Here is an 18,262-nt window from a genome sequence, read left to right as displayed (position 1 = left end):
GGCAACCTGCGGCCCCGGGGCCACATGCGATCCACCTGGGTTCTGAGTGTGGCCTACGAGACATTTTGCTGACCTTTGCCCGCGTACAGGTTTGCCACCGCCGCTGTTTCCATCCCTGTATATTTTTACCTACCGGTATGACTGAAGTGACACGCACATAATACAAGGGCAAGTGAAGTGAGATGCATGCTAATTGCACGCAACATTGACTGTGAGAGCCGTATGCTCCCTCTGCATCCAAAGTGTAAATATTTCTTTAGTTTTTACCATTTTGAAGTTGACGATGATTCCATTAATATATAAATGATTAAGTATTTTCTATAATTCGTGATGAAATATTCAGGGTGTATTGAATGCATTGAATCTTATTCACGGGATCATGGTTAGTGAACAAGCCCGATTACAATCTTGCGGCCAGCTGAGATGAAGGAGGGCCACTTGAGTGGCCCAGTCACTAGCTTACGTTGCCCATCACTTGAGCTATAGATTCACAATCTGGGTTACTGTAAAGGCTACAGGTAGCCCTGAAGCCAAAAAAAAGTGTCTGATTTTGTTCATTTGTCATTGATATCTTTTTTTTTTTTAAATATTTTTATTGAAGATTTTTCATTGATTTTTGTCACTGCATCCATATCCCGGTTCAGAGTCTTAATATGTTATTAATGTTATTAGCATGTGCGCTTAATTGTCAAAATAATAAGTAGTTTTGAGTTTCATCGGTTCTACAACAAGGCCACTAGATGGCATACTGCATACAATAATGTACACCCATTGAGAAACAAACTGGCTGGCCACCTAGGGCAGGGTTACTCAAGTAGTCTGTAGCTGCCAAGGGGCTCGCAAGAAGGTTTCAAGGGCTCCACCAAAACATGTTAACCTTGTCAGGAGGACAAAGGCTCATCACTTCTCGGCCATTTAGCTAAGATCAAATGTCAGGTCAAGCCTAAAATGAGATGCAATGCTTTTCTTGTCATCTTGGACCTTATATGTATCTCATATGGAGACCATGAATTGGCTTCAATTTGAATTTCAATTGGTTTTTGGAGAAAGCAATGAGATGGATTAAGAGTTTCCCCTATCCACTCTGTTCATTGGCTTTGTAACTTTTAAGGATGGGATTTTTTTTAAATTGAAAAAAGGGCAAAGGTTACCCTGGTTTAAAAACAAATCTATATATACATGCAAACAAACAAGATCTGAGCATGGATGACATTTTCATTAACCCCACAACACAGTACATATTATGGTTGTCACCATCTCCATTTCCGCGCAGCCCATTCTTCAGCTGATTTCCTGCCCTTGCACTAACCATGGCACCATGGTTCATGTGCTTCTCAATTCAGGGGAGTGTTGGTGAATAGAGCTATCTTCAACATAAAGCATTCCTCGGTAAGTTGTAGTCGTGCAGGCAAAGTCAGAATACCACTTGCTTTGCCTTACCTCGCTTACCTTAGCTTCAACCTGAGAAGAATATGTGTGAATATTTTTCTTCTGTCCTTGCTTGCAATTTAGATCAATTTATGTTGAATTCGGAGTGAACTTTGAGCTTTGGATTCAAAGGACTTAGATTTACGATAAAACAGGAGCATGGCTGTCACCTTTTGCAAGTAATCAGCTAATGAAATTGTGAGAATGTGCAGCATTAAAATGTACATCCTCGTTGGTGAGTTAAGTAGCAATTTAACACAAAATTCCGATGGGTGACTGGAAAATAGATAGGAGAAAGTCCAGAGGTGATGGGGGAAAGGAGAAAGTCCAGAGGTGATGGGGGAAAGGGATGGGGTTGAAAACCAGAGATCTTATAGCGGGTGAATGTTGATAAAGGTAGGGTGGTGTAAGTATGCAGCATCTACAAACAGCTGACCACATTTGGAGATGAGTGCTGAGGAAGTGGAATTTAGGAGCTATTTGAGGAAGAGTATTGAAGGATACACTGTTGGAGGTATTTTCTTGGTAATGAAGATCCCAACGGTGTACAGAATCTGTTACAGACCAGAAAGATGAAGCAAAGTTAATGGTCACCACAAAATCTAGAAGCCAGCAGGGGTTTGCACTTTGGCCCAGGTGAGTGAATCTCTCGCCAGGAACAGGCTGGAGCAGCAGGAAGCTGAAACACCTGCGTGGCCAGTCACAGGCTCAGCATGGGACTGGTCAGTTAGAGCAGCCGTGAGGGAAAGGGCAGTAGATTGATCAAAGTTAACTTAAAATATAAGCAAAAGCAATACAAATCGAAGACAGGGACTGAAATTTACATTTTAATCCAATGTAGCCCATTGCAGAGAGTGGTCTTGAGGCCCTGAGAAGTCCAGGAATTTAAGAGAAGATCCAGATCTTAAAGATTAGGCAGTAATTTGTTTGTTAAATGAGGCGCTGAACTTTAACGCTGTGCAAGTGGATAAGTTTTGAATGAGTTAAAATCGGGCCCATTATCTCAGTTTTCTGTGAGGCAGTGAAGTCGGTGGCATAGTGGTATTGTCGCAAGTTCGAATCCCACCATGGCGGATGGTGAAATTTGAATTCAATAAAAAATACATTTGAAATTAAAGGTCCATGGAACCATTGTCGATTGTCGTGAAAACCCATCTGGTTCACGGATGTCCTTAAAGGAAGGAAATCTGTCGTCCTTGCCTGGTCTAGCCTACACGTAACTCCAGACTCAAAGCAATGTGGTCGTCTTAAATGCCCTCTAAAACAGCCTAACAAACCGCAAAAGAGGTGGGCAATAAATGCTGACCCAGCCTGCGATGCCCACACCCAATGACAAATTTTTTAAATGCTGGAAAGAAGGAATTTTACCCTGCATCATCCAATTTATCGATCCAACTTGTGTTTTAAATATAATTTGCCCACATTTCCCTCCTCTTTAATACTCTGATATTTACAAAAAAACTAAGCACTGAACATTTGCACCTGTGTCTCTACCTGGTGTGATTCGAACTTTATTCCTCTATGCTACTTAATAATGTTTTCTGTTGAACTCTTGTTTTACCGTTCCCTTAACCCTGTGCCAGTCGAGCTTCCATAGCTGTCTTTGGATAAATGTGATTATCGCAAAGATATACAATAAAGTGGTAGAAATCTAGAGCTCCAAAGGTCACCATAAATAATCGAGGCTGTTGCGCTGAATGTTACTTGTGGTTGTGGTCAGCAGTGAGATGTTCACGTTTTAAAATTTTTTAACTTGTCAAAATTACAATGAAAATCGCCTGATGAGATTTCATGAAGCAAAGCCACTTTTCTGCCCCCTCCCTACCTAACTAGCCTTCAATTTGACTATTTCACAGCCTGTGCTGGATTTTAAATAAATATGTCATTCTGTCTCTCAGAGCTGTGATATATATATAACTGCTTTGTAAGAATTTGTAACCTTGAAATGTGAAAGCAGCTGCATTTGCCCGACATAAATCTGCCAATAAAAGTTTATTGATAATTTCAGATGCATTTCACTTTTCAATGTTATTAAATGTAATGTTGATTTTACGGCTGTAGTTCAGAGCGAAACTGTCCAGATCAAGGGCATAATCTCTCTTTTTGGAAGGCACATACTGATTTTTTTTTTCTTTCAGAAGATTTTAATGTCAACATGAAAGTTAATTCCCTTTGTGCAATGTCTTTTCCATTTTTAGTGACTAGAAAGGCATTTTTTTGAGATTGCACCCTCTCAGCATAGATCCAAACCCATTGGGAATGTACAGTAAGAAGTCTTACAACACCAGGTTAAAGTCCAACAGATTTGTTTCAATATCACTAGCTTTCGGAGCGCTGCTCCTTCCTCAGGTGAGGAAGGAGCAGCGCTCCGAAAGCTAGTGATATCGAAACAAACCTGTTGGACTTTAACCTGGTGTTGTAAGACGTGGGCAGCACGGTAGCATAGCGGTTAGCGCAATTGCTTCACAGCTCCAGGGTCCCAGGTTCGATTCCCGGCTGGGTCACTGTCTGTGTGGAGTCTGCACGTTCTCCCAGTGTGTGCGTGGGTTTCCTCCGGGTGCTCCGGTTTCCTCCCACAGTCCAAAGATGTGCAGGTTAGGTGGATTGGCCATGCTAAATTGCCCTTAGTGTCCAAAATTGCCCTTAGTGTTGGTTGAGTGGGGTTACTGGGTTATGGGGATAGGGTGGTGTGGGCTTGGGTAGGGTGCTCTTTCCAAGAGCCGGTGCAGACTCGATGGGCCGAATGGCCTCCTTCTGCACTGTAAATTCTATGAAATTACTGTACTCACCCCAATCCAATGCCGGCATCTCCATTGGGAATGTAAGAAGGTGCAGACACCTGTGGTGTCCCAAAATGCAGCCCATTCAGCAAGTCTCCATCCTGGGAGCATAATTTGGCATTTAGTTTTAGCTCATCTGTCAGCTTGACACAGTTGGTTGAATTTTCATCTGCAAAGTGGTAAGCGGCGTTGTCAGGAGGTCATCTCTTAGAAAAAGTAAGTCACGTTTGTTCCAGTAGTTTTCTGTGGACATTAGAAATGCCACAGCACAACTTGGTAAAAGAACAAGACGTTCTCTCAATGTTCTGACCAGGAGGCTTCTCTCCATGAGTCAAGAGCCAACCGGCCACGCTTGGGTGCTCCACATGGCCTGCCCACCCACGGGAATCTACTTAGGTTATGTGAAGTGCACTCTTAACCACGGTTGCCAATTCCCGAGGCGTTATAGCCTTCAGCTGCACAGCCAGAGGCCTCGGCTGTCAGTGGGGATTATGGGTGGTCGATAGGGCAGACGGGCAGGGACAAGGATTGCCCCTGGAATGAAATGAAATGAAATGAAATAAATCGCTTATTGACACGAGTAGGCTTCAATGAAGTTACTGTGAAAAGCCCCTAGTCGCCACATTCCGGCGCCTGTTCGGGGAGGCTGGTACGGGAATTGAACCGTGCTGCTGGCCTGCTTTGGTCTGCTTTAAAAGCCAGCCATTTAACCTAGTGTGCTAAACCAGCCCCTATGGTTACACGTGATTCAGGGGTTAGCATGGTGGCACCGCGGGCAGTCTCTTCTTCCCCCCCCCCCCCACCGCCCAAGCCAAGGATGCCCCACTCCCTGCCAAGCACAGGGGCAGCAAGTCCAGCATCCCCCGGGCTCTTTGCCAGTGAGCAGAGATGGATACTCAGCTCCCCACAGACCCAATGGGCCGAATGGCCTCCATCTGCACTGTATTTATTACTGTCACAAGTAGGCTTACATTAACACTGCAATGAAGTTACTGTGAAAATTCCAGTCGTCACATTCTGGCGCCTGTTCGGGTACACGGAGGGAGAATTCAGAATTCAGAGCTACCAAGCACGTTTTCCGGGACTTGTGGGAGGAAACCGGAGCACCCGGAGGAAACCCAGGCGGACACTAGGAGAACATGCAGACTGTACACAGACAGTGACCCAAGCCGGAAATTGAACCCGATTCCCTCGCGTTGTCAAGCAACAGTACTAACCACCGTACAATAGTGCCGCCCTCATGAATTTAATTTTATTTAAGTTGCACAGGTGCAGAAGGAGTTTCAGCAGCAGATTTCCTGAGGTAGGGTGGGGATGATATGGAGGTAGAGGTGGGGATGATACGGAGGTAGAGGTGGAGAAGATAATATAGGGTCAGGTCAGCTGAGGTTGTGAAGAAGTCAATAAGTTTATTTTCCTTGCATCTTTCCAGTCCCTTTTTTCATTTTTGTGAATTGTTGGCAAATTTGTGTTTTGGACCCATCGCGCTAGTTCAGGCTCAGAAATTCGGTTCACCTACAAAATATACATTGAGCAGAGTGGAGACATTTCTCTCTTCAGCTGAAGTTGGATCCATTTACCAGAAGGAAAGTTAAAAGTTAATTCACTAAACCATCTGGTTTCTTACAGCCCATAAATGATCTTGAGTTCATTTTATGAAAAGCATGGGGTCTATTTACAGAAACACATCTGTTTGTCTATGTTTATCCATGTCAAATAATCTATCTCAAGTAACCTATTATCCTGTTTATGCTAAAGAAATAATTCTGTATAGTGAAGGATGACAGACTTTGCAAAATTACCCCAATAATTTCACCTTGCCTTAATTCTTTTTAAGCACATAGAAAGTAACATTCTCTACTTTGCAATTTGTTCCAAGATTGGACCGCTGATTGTGAGGATATATCTACAGCTAGCTCAGTGTTTGTCTTTCACTCTTGTCTGCTACATTAAGTAAATGGAAAACCGCAATAATGAGTTCAAAATTGTAATTTGGTGGTGAAACCTCAAGCGGGATTCTCCCGTACCCGGCGGGGCGGGGGCTCCCGGCGGGACGGAGTGGCGTGAACCACTCCGGCGCCGGGCTGCCCCAAAGGTGCAGAATCCTCCACACCTTCAGGGGTTAGGCCCGCCCCGCAGTGATTGGCGCCCTGCCACCGGCAGGATAGGGGCCTGGCGCCACGGCAACCGGAGCCGAAGGGACACCGCCGGCTTGCGCGAGTCGGCGCATGCTGTTGCTAACTTTTGGTTGGCTCTTAATTTGGCTCTATTTAATCACGTTTGCTCAAGAGTCGCCAGGTATCTTTCGACACCGCCACAAGGTTCAGAACCGAATACTGATCAATGACTCGATACACCAGTTAGTAAGTTCAAAAGCAATGCTCATTTATTTACACACAGTCAAATCTACTCATGCATAAACTCTACAAACTAAACCACCACTATTACTAAAGCCTATACTTAGCTTTGGTACCCACTCAGTCAGAGGAACAATGGCCGTTGCTCGGTTCTGAGGCTTCTGGGTTGAGCTGTTTACAGGGTAGCAACTAGGATCGTCTATTTCGTAGCGTGTGTTGAATTGGAACTTGGTCTGATGCAGCTGCTAGGCAGGTCACTCTCTTCGGTGAGAGCCAAAGCCAAAGGAGGACGTTTCCCCCTTGGGGGATACCTTTTATACGGAAAAGGGGCTTCACGCGCTTTTGGGTGGACCTTGAACTTGGCCTCAACTAATTGGGTCTTTCCCAATCATCTGTATCAATTTTCCTCCAATAGAGGGGTGGTTCCCTGATCGCTGGGCGTGTCCTGGTGACTGTCAATCTGCTTTGTCTTAGCTTCTTCTGGCGCCGGGGAGTCCGCCTTAACATTGTGTATCTAAATGTTTCCCTTTTGTCTCCGGAGATGACTCATTAGTATGTAGATTGTTTGGTGGCTTCTGTCCTGCCTGAGAGTTTAAGTTTCTCATCAACAGACAGACCTTGCACCTGCTTGTTTCCTAGCATTGTCCAATTTTCCCTGCATTCTTTGCAAGTGTCCATTTTGTAATCGGGATGTTGCCATCCCAGATGGCTACACACCCTCCTTGTGATCCTCAACGCGAAGCGTGAAGGATCACATTACTATGTCGTCTTCATCCTCTGACCACCGGGGCACCCATACTTAGGCTCTACACTGTCCTATCGTATGCAACACAATTTTACCTAAACCATTTTAAATACATTCATTATCATAAAACTCTACGGGGCACTATGACATTAATACATGCATTACAGAAAAATAAAAAAACTGGAACCTCTAACTATTCTCAATAAACTATCCTCATTTAAACAATCGAAAAATAATCTATACATCTTAAGCTGTTCAAAATAGCAACACACAAATTTCTCTGGCCTGGCAGTCAGACACAGAGGTTTACATCTCTTTAGTCCATAGAATACATTAAACAAATGGATGCTCTTTAAGCCGTCCCAATGGGTTTGGGGGTCTGGTGAAATCCGAAAATGAGGGACCTAACTCTGTATACCGGGGTGCGAGAGTGATATGCTCTCCTTCTCCATTTCCTGACTCTAAACGTTTGCACGACGCTGCAAAGTATCACCAGCACTAAGAGTGCTTCGACGACATATGAGAGTGAGTACCAGGTGATAAACCTATCACACCAGGTCGGGGTATTGCTACCAGTTGCTGGGCTAGTTATCTCGGGGTTCCGTGTATTACAGGGGTGAGAGTCATTGGCGGTTTGTGTGGTAGGGGTCCGGGGAGTAGCGTACGTGCGCAACTGAAGGGATCCCGCTAAGATCCATGTGAACACGAAGGCTGTCTTCATCTTTGTCGGACTTCTTCTTTGTCTTCCTCTGGGGTTTCTGGAGTTCTGTGAACACAAGCATAATTTCTGTTATTATCTTGCTTAAGATCTCGTATGGCTGTCTGTCTATCCTTTATTGCCAATTTCCCTTTATAATTGGCCACCATCTGTGACTCCCTCATTTTTTTTTAAACCGAATATTTGGACTAGACATCTAAGAAAAATACTGCCGTACTGCGAGCCGTCTCGCAGCCTGTGTGATTTACCATCCCAGTGTTTGAGGATGTAAATAGCATAGGGAAGCAACCTAAGGATTGCCAAAACCAAACAAAAGTATTTCGAACGTAACGAGCCAAAATGGGGTGCGTAACGCGGCGGGTAAGAAATGGGTGGAATCCCCGGGTAGGACGGTGATCAATGGCGTTTGTGCTCTTCCCGAGCATAGCTGACCAGAGGGGGTTCCTCAGGCAGGGCGGAGACCCATGCCGTTTCTCCACTGCCTGAGCAACCGGCAAGAACGGGTAAGAATGTGGTCGTCGTGGGGGGCTGCCTCTCGAATTAGGAGAGCAACTATGAGTCGGGTTCTGTCGACAAACTAGTTCCTCTGAACTATTGTCTAGGACAAACTAGCACCATTAAAAAGGTTCTGGTGACAAACTAGTTCCTCTGAACTATTGTCTGGGACAAACTTATTCCATTAACAGCCGAGGGGCGTTAAAAGAGTGGTGACGTGGGGCCGTGAAAAACTTTCTGAGTTTATACGCAACACTTAACGGTAACACTAACGAACAAACATTCAACAAACATGGTGCAGGTTCCATCAGAAAGGACACCGTATCTCTCCATCGGTCCTTTTTCTGCATCATCTGGACACCTCACTGCTCAACAGCGAACCGGGTCGCAAAGGGATTTGTTCTGACCAGGAGGCTTCTCTCCATGAGTCAAGAGCCAACCGGCCATGCTTGGGTGCTCCACATGGCCTGCCCACCCACGGGAATCTACTTGGGTTGTGTGAAGTGCTCACTTAACCACGGTTGCCAATTCCCGAGGTGCTATAGCCTTCAGCTGCACAACCAGAGGCCTCGGCAGTCGGTGGGGATTATGGGTGGTCGATAGGGCAGACGGGCAGGGACAAGGATTGCCCCTGGAATGAAATGAATGAAAATGAAATGAAAATCACTTATTGTCACGAGTAGGCTTCAATGAAGTTACTGTGAAAAGCCCCTAGTCGCCACATTCCGGCGGCTGTTCGGGGAGGCTGGTAAGGGAATTGAACCGTGCTGCTGGCCTGCTTTGGTCTGCTTTAAAAGCCAGCGATTTAGGCAAGTGTGCTAAACCAGCCCCCATGGGTACACGTGATTCAGGGGTTAGCATGGTGGCACCGCGGGCAGTCTCTTCCCCCCCCCCCCCCCCTCCCCCACCGCCCAAGCCAAGGATGCCCCACTCCCTGCCGAGCACAGGGGCAGCAAGTCCAGCATCCCCCGGGCTCTTTGCCAGTGAGCAGAGATGGATACTCAGCTCCCCACAGAAGCCCTTCAGACTCAATGGGCCGAATGGCCTCCATCTGCACTGTATTTATTACTGTCACAAGTAGGCTTACATTAACACTGCAATGAAGTTACTGTGAAAATTCCCTAGTCGTCACATTCCGGCGCCTGTTCGGGTACACAGAGGGAGAATTCAGAATACCCAAAATCAGCTACCAAGCACGTTTTTCGGGACTTGTGGGAGGAAACCGGAGCACCCGGAGGAAACCCAGGCGGACACTAGGAGAACATGCAGACTGTACACAGACAGTGACCCAAGCCGGAAATTGAACCTGATTCCCTAGTGTTGTGAAGCAACAGTACTAACCACTGTACAATAGACATCAACAGACAGAGCTTGCACCTGCTTGTTTCCTAGCATTGTCCAATTTTCCCTGCATTCTTTGCAAGTGTCCATTTTGCGTATGGACCGCGGCGGGTAAGAAATGGGTGGAATCCCCGGGTAGGTCGATGATCAATGCCGTTTGTGCTCTACCCGAGCGTAGCTGACCAGAGGGGGGCCCTCAGGCAGGGCGGGGACCAATGCCGTTTCTCCACTGCCTGAGCAACTGGCAAGAACGGGTAAGAATGTGGTCGTCGTGGGGGGGCTGCCTCTCGAATTAGGAGAGCAACTATGAGTCGGGTTCTGTCGACAAACTAGTTCCTCTGAACTATTGTCTGGGACAAACTTGCACCATTAACAAGGTTCTGGTGACAAACTAGTTCCTCTGAACCATTGTCTGGGACAAACTTATTCCATTAACAGCCGAGGGGCGTTAAAAGAGTGGTGACGTGAGGCCGTGAAAAACGTTCCGAGTTTACACACAACACTTAACGATAACACTAACAAACAAACATGGTGCAGGTTCCATCAGAAAGGACACCGTATCTCTCCATCGGTTCCTTTTTTCTCCATCATCTTGACACCTCACTGCTCAACAGCGAACAGGGTCACAAAGGGATTCGTTTGGTGGGAATCAGACTCTTAAGTCATCATCTTCTCCCGGCTGCCAAACGCTTGTCTGTAGTAACCGTGCTAAAGCTGCTTGGGGCGAATTGGGGTCCATCTCATCATTTCGGATGTGCCTGAACGAATTGTCTCGGTGCCAGAATCGTGTGTCGAGGTTGGAGCTACTATGCTTCAATCCGTAATTGTCGGGCGGTGGTTCAGGGCCTTTGATATCAGTGATCTCAAATGGGTCGGTAGAATCATGCTCAGATTCGCTGGGAGTGGGGCCTGGTGCATGGGTGTAGTTGTAACGTGGTGTGCTGTGGCTGTCGTCATCTTGATCGCTATCACTGTCGCTGCTGGTTGAGGGAAGGGAGGGGTGGAGTCGTGCCTCTGGGGGTGGAGTTGAGGTCATGTCTGAGGACAGGCTAGAGTGGTGTGGGGGAGGGTAGGAATACGTCATCTGTGGGCAGGGTGTGATCGTCTGCTGCTGCGAGCAGGATATGGTGTGTGTGGTTATTCTGTGAGCCAAATGCCTTGAGCTAGTTTATATGAAACCACGCAGACTTACCATTGGGATAGGTTATTTTGTATACTGAGGGGCTGACTGTCTGAAATGGAGTACGGTCCGGAAAATTTTGGGGAGAGGAATGAACTGGGGCTGTAAAGGGAAAGCATAACTTGTTTCCCTACTGTAAACTCAGTGGCGTGTACTGTTTTGTCGAAACAAGCCTTGCTCTGTTTCTTCCTGGTTCCAAGTCTCACTGCTGCTGCGAGTTGGGCTGCCTTTATGTTCTGTAGTAGTTGTGTAACCGCGTTTTCATGTGTGTGGGCTGTAACTGCGGGGCTGGCCAAATCCAGTCCTAATAAATACTCAGTGCCTTTCATGGGGTGTCCGGTCATGAGGGTGTGAGGGGTGTATCCTGTGGATGTAGATACCGTGTTTCTTAAAAACATTAAAGCAAATGGGAGTACTGAATCCCAGGTGCTGTTATTCTGCTGTACCATTTTCCTGAGGGTGGCTTTCAATGTCCTATTCATTCGTTCTACAATACCACTTGACTGGGGGTGGTATGCAATATGGAATTTTTGTCTAATGCCGAAAACCGTGAGGACGTTTTTCATTACACGTCCGGTGAAATGGGAGCTTTGATCGGACTCTGTGCTGCGTGGGAGGCCCCATCTTGTAAAGATGTGGTGTGTTAATATTTTAGCAGTTGTCTTGGCCGTATTAGTTCTTGAAGGAAATGCTTCCACCCATTTTGTGAAGGTGTCTGTGACCACCAACACATACTTGGAACCATTTCTGCACAGGGGTAGGGGTCCTATATAATCTATCTGGAGATTTGTCCAGGGTCCATTAACGGGGCGGTTATGACTAAGTTGAGCCTTTTACGCCTATCTGTCCGGATTGTTCTGGGCACAGATTAAACAATTCTCTATGTAGTGTGTGACATCGATTTTTAAATCAGGCCACCAGCAAAGTGGCCTGAGGTGGGCTCGGGTGAGTTCAATTCCTTGGTGTCCATGATTGTCATGGAACTGACAAATGATCTGGTTCCTGTCCTGGCTGGGAACTATATAAATTCCATCCTTTAAAATCACACCGTCGTGTGTGGTGATTGAGTTTTTAAAATTGTCATATGGGGCTGGGAAGGTTCCCTTTAAAACTTCCCTGAGTTTCTCATCCTCTTTCTGGGCCTTTGCTAAATCCTGAATGTTGGTCTGTGAGACCTGAACTGCGTGTACTGGGGTGCTTTCGGGGGGGTTCCAAAAATAACCATGCCTGGAGCCTGCCTTCGCTAGGGCGTTACCAGTGGGGGAAGAACGGTGATGACGGTGAATCTTAATTATTCCGTACTTCCTATCCTTCGCTGTCTCTAAGATATGGCGGAGTAATGGGGCTGAGGGTAGGGGTTTACCGTCCGCGGAAACAAATCCTTTTGTTTCCCAGAGTGGTAGGAATTCTGTCAAACTATTACAGACATACAAGCTGTCTGAGTAGATGTCTGCTGGGGTCGGGAACGAGTCTGGGTGGTCTACAATATATGCAATCGCTGCCAGCTCTGCTGCCTGCGAGCCTAAGTGTCCTGGCAACATCAAGGAAATTTCATCTAGGGCGGGTCCCTGCACGTCCTCGACATATATACATCAACCGGTAATTCTCTTTCCGTTTAACACTGTGGATGAGCCATTCACATATATCTTCAGGGGTGCGCACGTGTCTGTGGGTTGGGATCTCTGGGGTGTCCTACCTGTTTTCCTGGGGGGTGTTTTGGGAATAAATGGGCCTGTGTTCTGTTTCGTGGTGATGATCTCACATTCATGAGGGGTGCCTGCATACTGCAAATTATTGGCAAGGAATGTGTGGGTTTTGGTTCTTTTTACCGTGATGTCCCGTCCCTGTAAAAGAAGGGTCCAACGGGCTGCGCGGATTTGGCTGACTGTGCCATCTTTAAGTCGGCCGTCTAACAATAGCTGTGTCGGTGTGTGTTGTGTGAGGATGGTGTTGGGGTTGAGTCCTGTAATGTAGGCGAAGTATTGTACTGCCCAAAAAACTGCGAGCAGGTGCCTTTCACAGGCATAAAATTCTTGTTCTACGGGGTCTAACGTGCGTGAGGCGTATGCTACGGGGTGTAACTGGTCGTGGCGTTCCTGGAGGAGCACGGCCGAAAGGGTTTGGTCGGTGCTTGCTACCTCGATAGCGTTTGGGGAATGTGGATCTGGGACCTGTAGTGCGGGGGCTGTGCTGAGTGCTTTTTTTTAAAGCATCCACGGCATCTGTATGCTGTGGAAGCCATTCCCAAGGTGCCTGCTTCTTGAAAAGTTCGGAAAGGGGCACTGCTTTAGTGGCGAAACCACCAATATGGTTTCGGCAGTAACCAACCAGTCCTAAAAATGACCGGAGGGCTGAGACATTGTGGGGAAGGGGCAATTTGACGATCAAGTCAATTCTCTTGTGCTCGATCTCGCGTTTACCATGAGTGATCACTGTTCCCAAGTAAATCACTTTTTCTTTCAAAGAGATCTAGGAGTACAGGTCCACAGGTCATTGAAAGGGGCAACACAGGTGGAGAAGGTAGTCAAGAAGGCATACGGCATGCTTGCCTTCATTGGCCGGAGCATTGAGTATAAGAATTGGCAAGTCATGTTGCAGCTGTATAGAACCTTAGTTAGGCCACACTTGGAGTATAGTGTTCAATTCTGGTCGCCACACTACCAGAAGGATGTGGAGGCTTTAGAGAGGGTGCAGAAGAGATTTACCAAAATGTTGCCTGGTATGGAGGGCATTAGCTATGAGGAGCGGTTGAATAAACTCGGTTTGTTCTCACTGGAACGAAGGAGGTTGAGGGGAGACCTGATAGAGGTATACAAAATTATGAGGGGCATAGACAGAGTGGATAGTCAGAGGCTTTTCCCCAGGGTAGAGGGGTCAATTACTAGGGGGCATAGGTTTAAGGTGAGAGGGGCAAGGTTTAGAGTAGATGTACGAGGCAAGTTTTTTACGCAGAGGGTAGTGGGTGCCTGGAACTCGCTACCGGAGGAGGTGGTGGAAGCAGGGACGATAGTGACATTTAAGGGGCATCTTGACAAATACATGAATAGGATGGGAATAGAGGGATACGGACCCAGGAAGTGTAGAAGATTGTAGTTTAGTCGGGCAGCATGGTCGGCACGGGCTTGGAGGGCCGAAGGGCCTGTTCCTGTGCTGTACATTTCTTTGTTCTTTGTTCTTTCAGAATCTGGGCCTTCTTAGGGTTGACTTTACAACCAATTTCTTTTAGGAGAGCTAGGAGTTCGGCGAGAAGCAAAATGTGCTCTCCCTTTGTGTCTGTCTGTAGTAACAAGTTGTCTACATACTGGACCAGACAATCGGGGCGGGAAAATTTTGCTAAACCATTTGCCAGCTGTCGGTGGAAAAGGGAGGGGGAGTTGTGGAAGCCTTGTGGAAGGCACGTCCACGTGTATTGTTGCCCTTGGAATGTAAAGGCAAATGTGTACTGGCACGCTTTTGCCAATGGAATGGACCAGAAGCCATTACTAATGTCCAAAACCGAAAAACAATTTGACTGGAGTCCCTGTTTGAGCATGGTCTCGTGGCTACGGTGGGGGCTGCTGCTGGGGTTACTTTGTTCAGTTCCTGGTAATCAATGGTCAGTCGCCATGATCCATCCGGTTTCCTGACGGGCCAAATCAGTGCGTTGTTTGTGGAGGCTACTGATCTGAGTACGCCTTGATCCAACAAACTCTATGACTGGAGATTTCTCCCTCTGCTTCCTGGGGAAATCCGTACTGCTTCTGGGGTTTAGGGTCGGGACCTGTAATGTTCACAAAGCCAGTCAAACTGCCACAGTCGTGCTTGTGCTGTGCAAATGCTGCTTTATGTTCCTGTAGGACTGCCCTAACCTGTTTGTCTGCACTAATTGCTCGAGGGTCGAACCAGAAGTCTCCTACTGAGCTAATCCTATTTACGTATTCTCCTACTGTGAGCGTGGAGGGGGCTCGTGCTGCCTTTGCCATTTTCCAAACACATTTGTTAACTGGATCAAAAGAAAGGTTATGGGAGCTCATGAAATCGATCCCAAGGATATGTTCTGCTGTCTGGGGCAGATCAACAAAAACTACGGGGTGCTTGGTTGTGATGTTCCCTATCTATTGCTATAGGGGCTGTGATGTGTCCCTGTTGTAAATGGCCTGTAAAGCCGCTGAGTGTAATGGTGTCTGTTGTGGGCCACGTGTCTCGCTGGAACATCGTGGAGGAATTGAGTGTGGTGCGGGACCCTCCTGTGTCCCAAAGAAATTCTACGGGTTATCCCCGAACTTTGCCTGCTACTACCGGTCTACCAGACTTGTCCCAAAGGGTGTCGCAGACCCAAGTTGGGGAGCCCGAACACCGTCAGTCGGTGCCGTTCATGGCTGTACTCTCTGAACGGGCGCTAACGCTATGGATCGGCTTTGCCCTATTCTTGTTTAGGGTGCCTGTCTGTTGGTTTCTCTGCTGTTTTTGGGGTGCATTGCACTCTCGTGCAAAGTGTCCTAGCTGTCCACAATTATAACATTCTTGAGGTTTTGGCTGGGGTTGGCTGTTCCTGCCTTCATTTACTCATGCGGGGTTCTGGTGTGCTTTAACTGGGTTCATTTCTGCCTGCTCTTCATCGGGTGTTATAAATGCGGTTTTGCCTGCAATTGATTGCTCCCAAGCGGGGGACAATCTCTTCAAAACCCATTTTTCATTGTGGGCCTCATCTGAGGGGTCATAATTTGCGCAAGCTTTTCGTCCTGCTTCTGTGGTGTGGGAGACGAGAGTTCGGGTCCATTTGGCCATATTATCTGGGGACAAATAGGCGCGGGCTAACTCTCCAAAAACTGCGGTGAAGTGAATCCACAAACGTCCAGCAAATGCTGTGGGGTGCTCTGTCTTCTTTTGCCTACACTTATTTAGGCCTTCTATGGGGTCTCCTCTGTTATAGCCGATCGCATCAAGGATCGCTGTGTGCATCTCTTCGAGTGTGCCTCCTCCTACATTCTGTGGGTCGGGAAGGGCTGCTACGACTGAAGGGTCGAGGCTTAAAACTGTGAGCTTCACTTGCTCCTTTTCATCCAGGCCGTACATGGTAGCCTGTTGTTTGACTTTTGAGAAAAATTGGTGGGGGTCTGATGTGGGAAGGAACGGTGTAATTTTTCCACACGCGTCCCGTAATTGGGTCACGGTTAACAGGGTTGTGTAAAGGAAATATGCTTCTCCTTCTCCTGCTGCCCTGCGGTGTGTGGTCACAGGATTCATGGGGGGGGGTGTTCTGCCTGTTCGGTTGTGGCGCTTTCCTTTTCTGGGGATTTTCCTGCGTACATGTCATGTACGTATCTATGGGCAGTCTCATTCAATTCCTGCCAATCGGGGCCGTTTTCTTGATCTAATTGGGGTCCGAATGTACTCTGAAATCCATTTTGAACGGACAGCAGAGATTGCAATTCTGCAATTTGCTTCCGGCATTTTGCGTGGTCTACTGAGCTCTGCCTTTGTTCCGTTGTGGAAGTATGGAGTGCTCGTAGCGCTGCTTTTAAATCATTGCACTGCTTCTGCAATTTCTCAACTTGCTGTTCTGTTTCTTGTCTTACCAAGACCGCACGTTGCGTGTCCTGGTAGGCCTTATCATATTGCATCTGAAAACTGTTCAAATGCGCGAGACAAGACTGATGTGCCCACTTGGCATCATCCACCTCTCTGTCCCTTTCTGCTATCTGCTCTTCCAGATCTCGATTCTCCTTCTCTAACTCACTCACGTCTACCTCACTGGTTCTGTCTCGCTCCTCTATCTCTCTACGGAGCGTCCTAACAACCTCCTCTGTGCCTCGCAATTGTGCCAAACAGGACACGATTGCCATCGGCTTGCAAGCTTTTCCCAAGCTCTTCTTGTGGATCTCTGACAGGTTCTCCCACCAAGTATGTCCTATACTCCCAGGTCCTGTTTCCTCATTATTGCAGAATTCACTCCAAAGGGACCATCCTTTGCCTTTGAGATATTTCCTGATCTCTTCTCCCCAAATGGGACACAGCCCTACTCTACTGGTCGCTGCAACCTCAAATTCCTGGGGGTTCATAAGGCGATCCATTGCCATTCTCTCTATCTAGGATCTCTACTGAATTTGGAACAGGGGGTGATAAAGCCGTGATGTAAACACGGGCACGGCTTACGCTAATTTCCGGCCTACAAAACGCCCGACAGTTTTACGCAACAAAATCTCTCAGGTTTACCTTATATCCCTGTTAGTACGCATGCATTAACACACTTCCGAATCTCAGAGGCTTGATCAGTACGGTTTTGACGCTTGTGGTTTTTCTTTTCTGTTCCCAATTGGATTCTCAAATCAAATTTTGGGTTCTCTCGGAGTGGTTAGGCCACTTCTAAATCGAGTCCCGCCAGATGTCGCCAGTAAATGTTGTTAACTTTTGGTTGGTTCTTAATTTGGCTCTATTTAATCACGTTTGCTCAAGAGTCGCCAGGTATCTTTCAACACCACCACAAGGTTCCGAACCGAATACTGATCAATGACTCGATACACCAGTTAGTAAGTTCAAAAGCAATGCTCATTTATTTACACACAGTCAAATCTACTCGTGCATAAACTCTACAAACTAAACTACCACTATTACTAAAGCTTATACTTAGCTTTGGGCGCCCACTCAGTCAGAGGAACAATGGCCGTTGCTCAGTTCTGAGGCTGCTGGGTTGAGCTGTTTACAGGGTAGCAACTAGGAGCGTCTATCTCGTAGCGTGCGTTGACTTGGGACTTACTTGGTCTGATGCAGCTGCTAGGCAGGTCTCTCTCTTCGGTGAGAGCCAAAGCCAAAGGAGGGCGTTTCTCCCTTTGGGGGATACCTTTTATGTGGAAAAGGGGCTTCGCGCGCTTTTGGGCGGGCCTTGAATTTGGCCTCAACTAATTGGGTCTTTCCCAATCATCTGTATCGATTTTCCTCCAATAGAGGGGTGGTTCCCTGATCGCTGGGTGTGTCCTGGTGACTGTCAATCTGCTTTGTCTTAGCTTCATCAGGCGCCGGGGTGTTTGCCTTAACATTGTGTATCTAAATGTTTCCCTTTTGTCCCCGGAGATGGCTCATTAGTATGTAGATTGTTTGGTGGTTTCTGTCCTGTCTGAGAGTTCAAGGTTCTAATCAACAGACAGACCTTGCACCTGCTTGTTCCCTAGCATTGTCCAATTTTCCCTGCATTCTTTGCAAGTGTCCATTTTGTAATCGGGACATGGCCATCCCAGATGG

General features: G+C 47.1%; 1 protein-coding gene across 1 annotated transcript in view; it reads left to right on the top strand.

Moving 5' to 3' along the window:
* The window catches only part of urb1 (URB1 ribosome biogenesis homolog), a 167,105-nt gene that overhangs the window by 109,788 nt on the left and 39,055 nt on the right, over window positions 1–18,262 (top strand). The window lies entirely within an intron of this gene.

The sequence above is a fragment of the Scyliorhinus torazame genome, chromosome 8 (genome assembly GCF_047496885.1).
Source record: "Scyliorhinus torazame isolate Kashiwa2021f chromosome 8, sScyTor2.1, whole genome shotgun sequence".
NCBI classification, from domain to species: Eukaryota; Metazoa; Chordata; class Chondrichthyes; order Carcharhiniformes; family Scyliorhinidae; genus Scyliorhinus; species Scyliorhinus torazame.
This window is presented reverse-complemented; position numbering and strand designations above follow the sequence as displayed.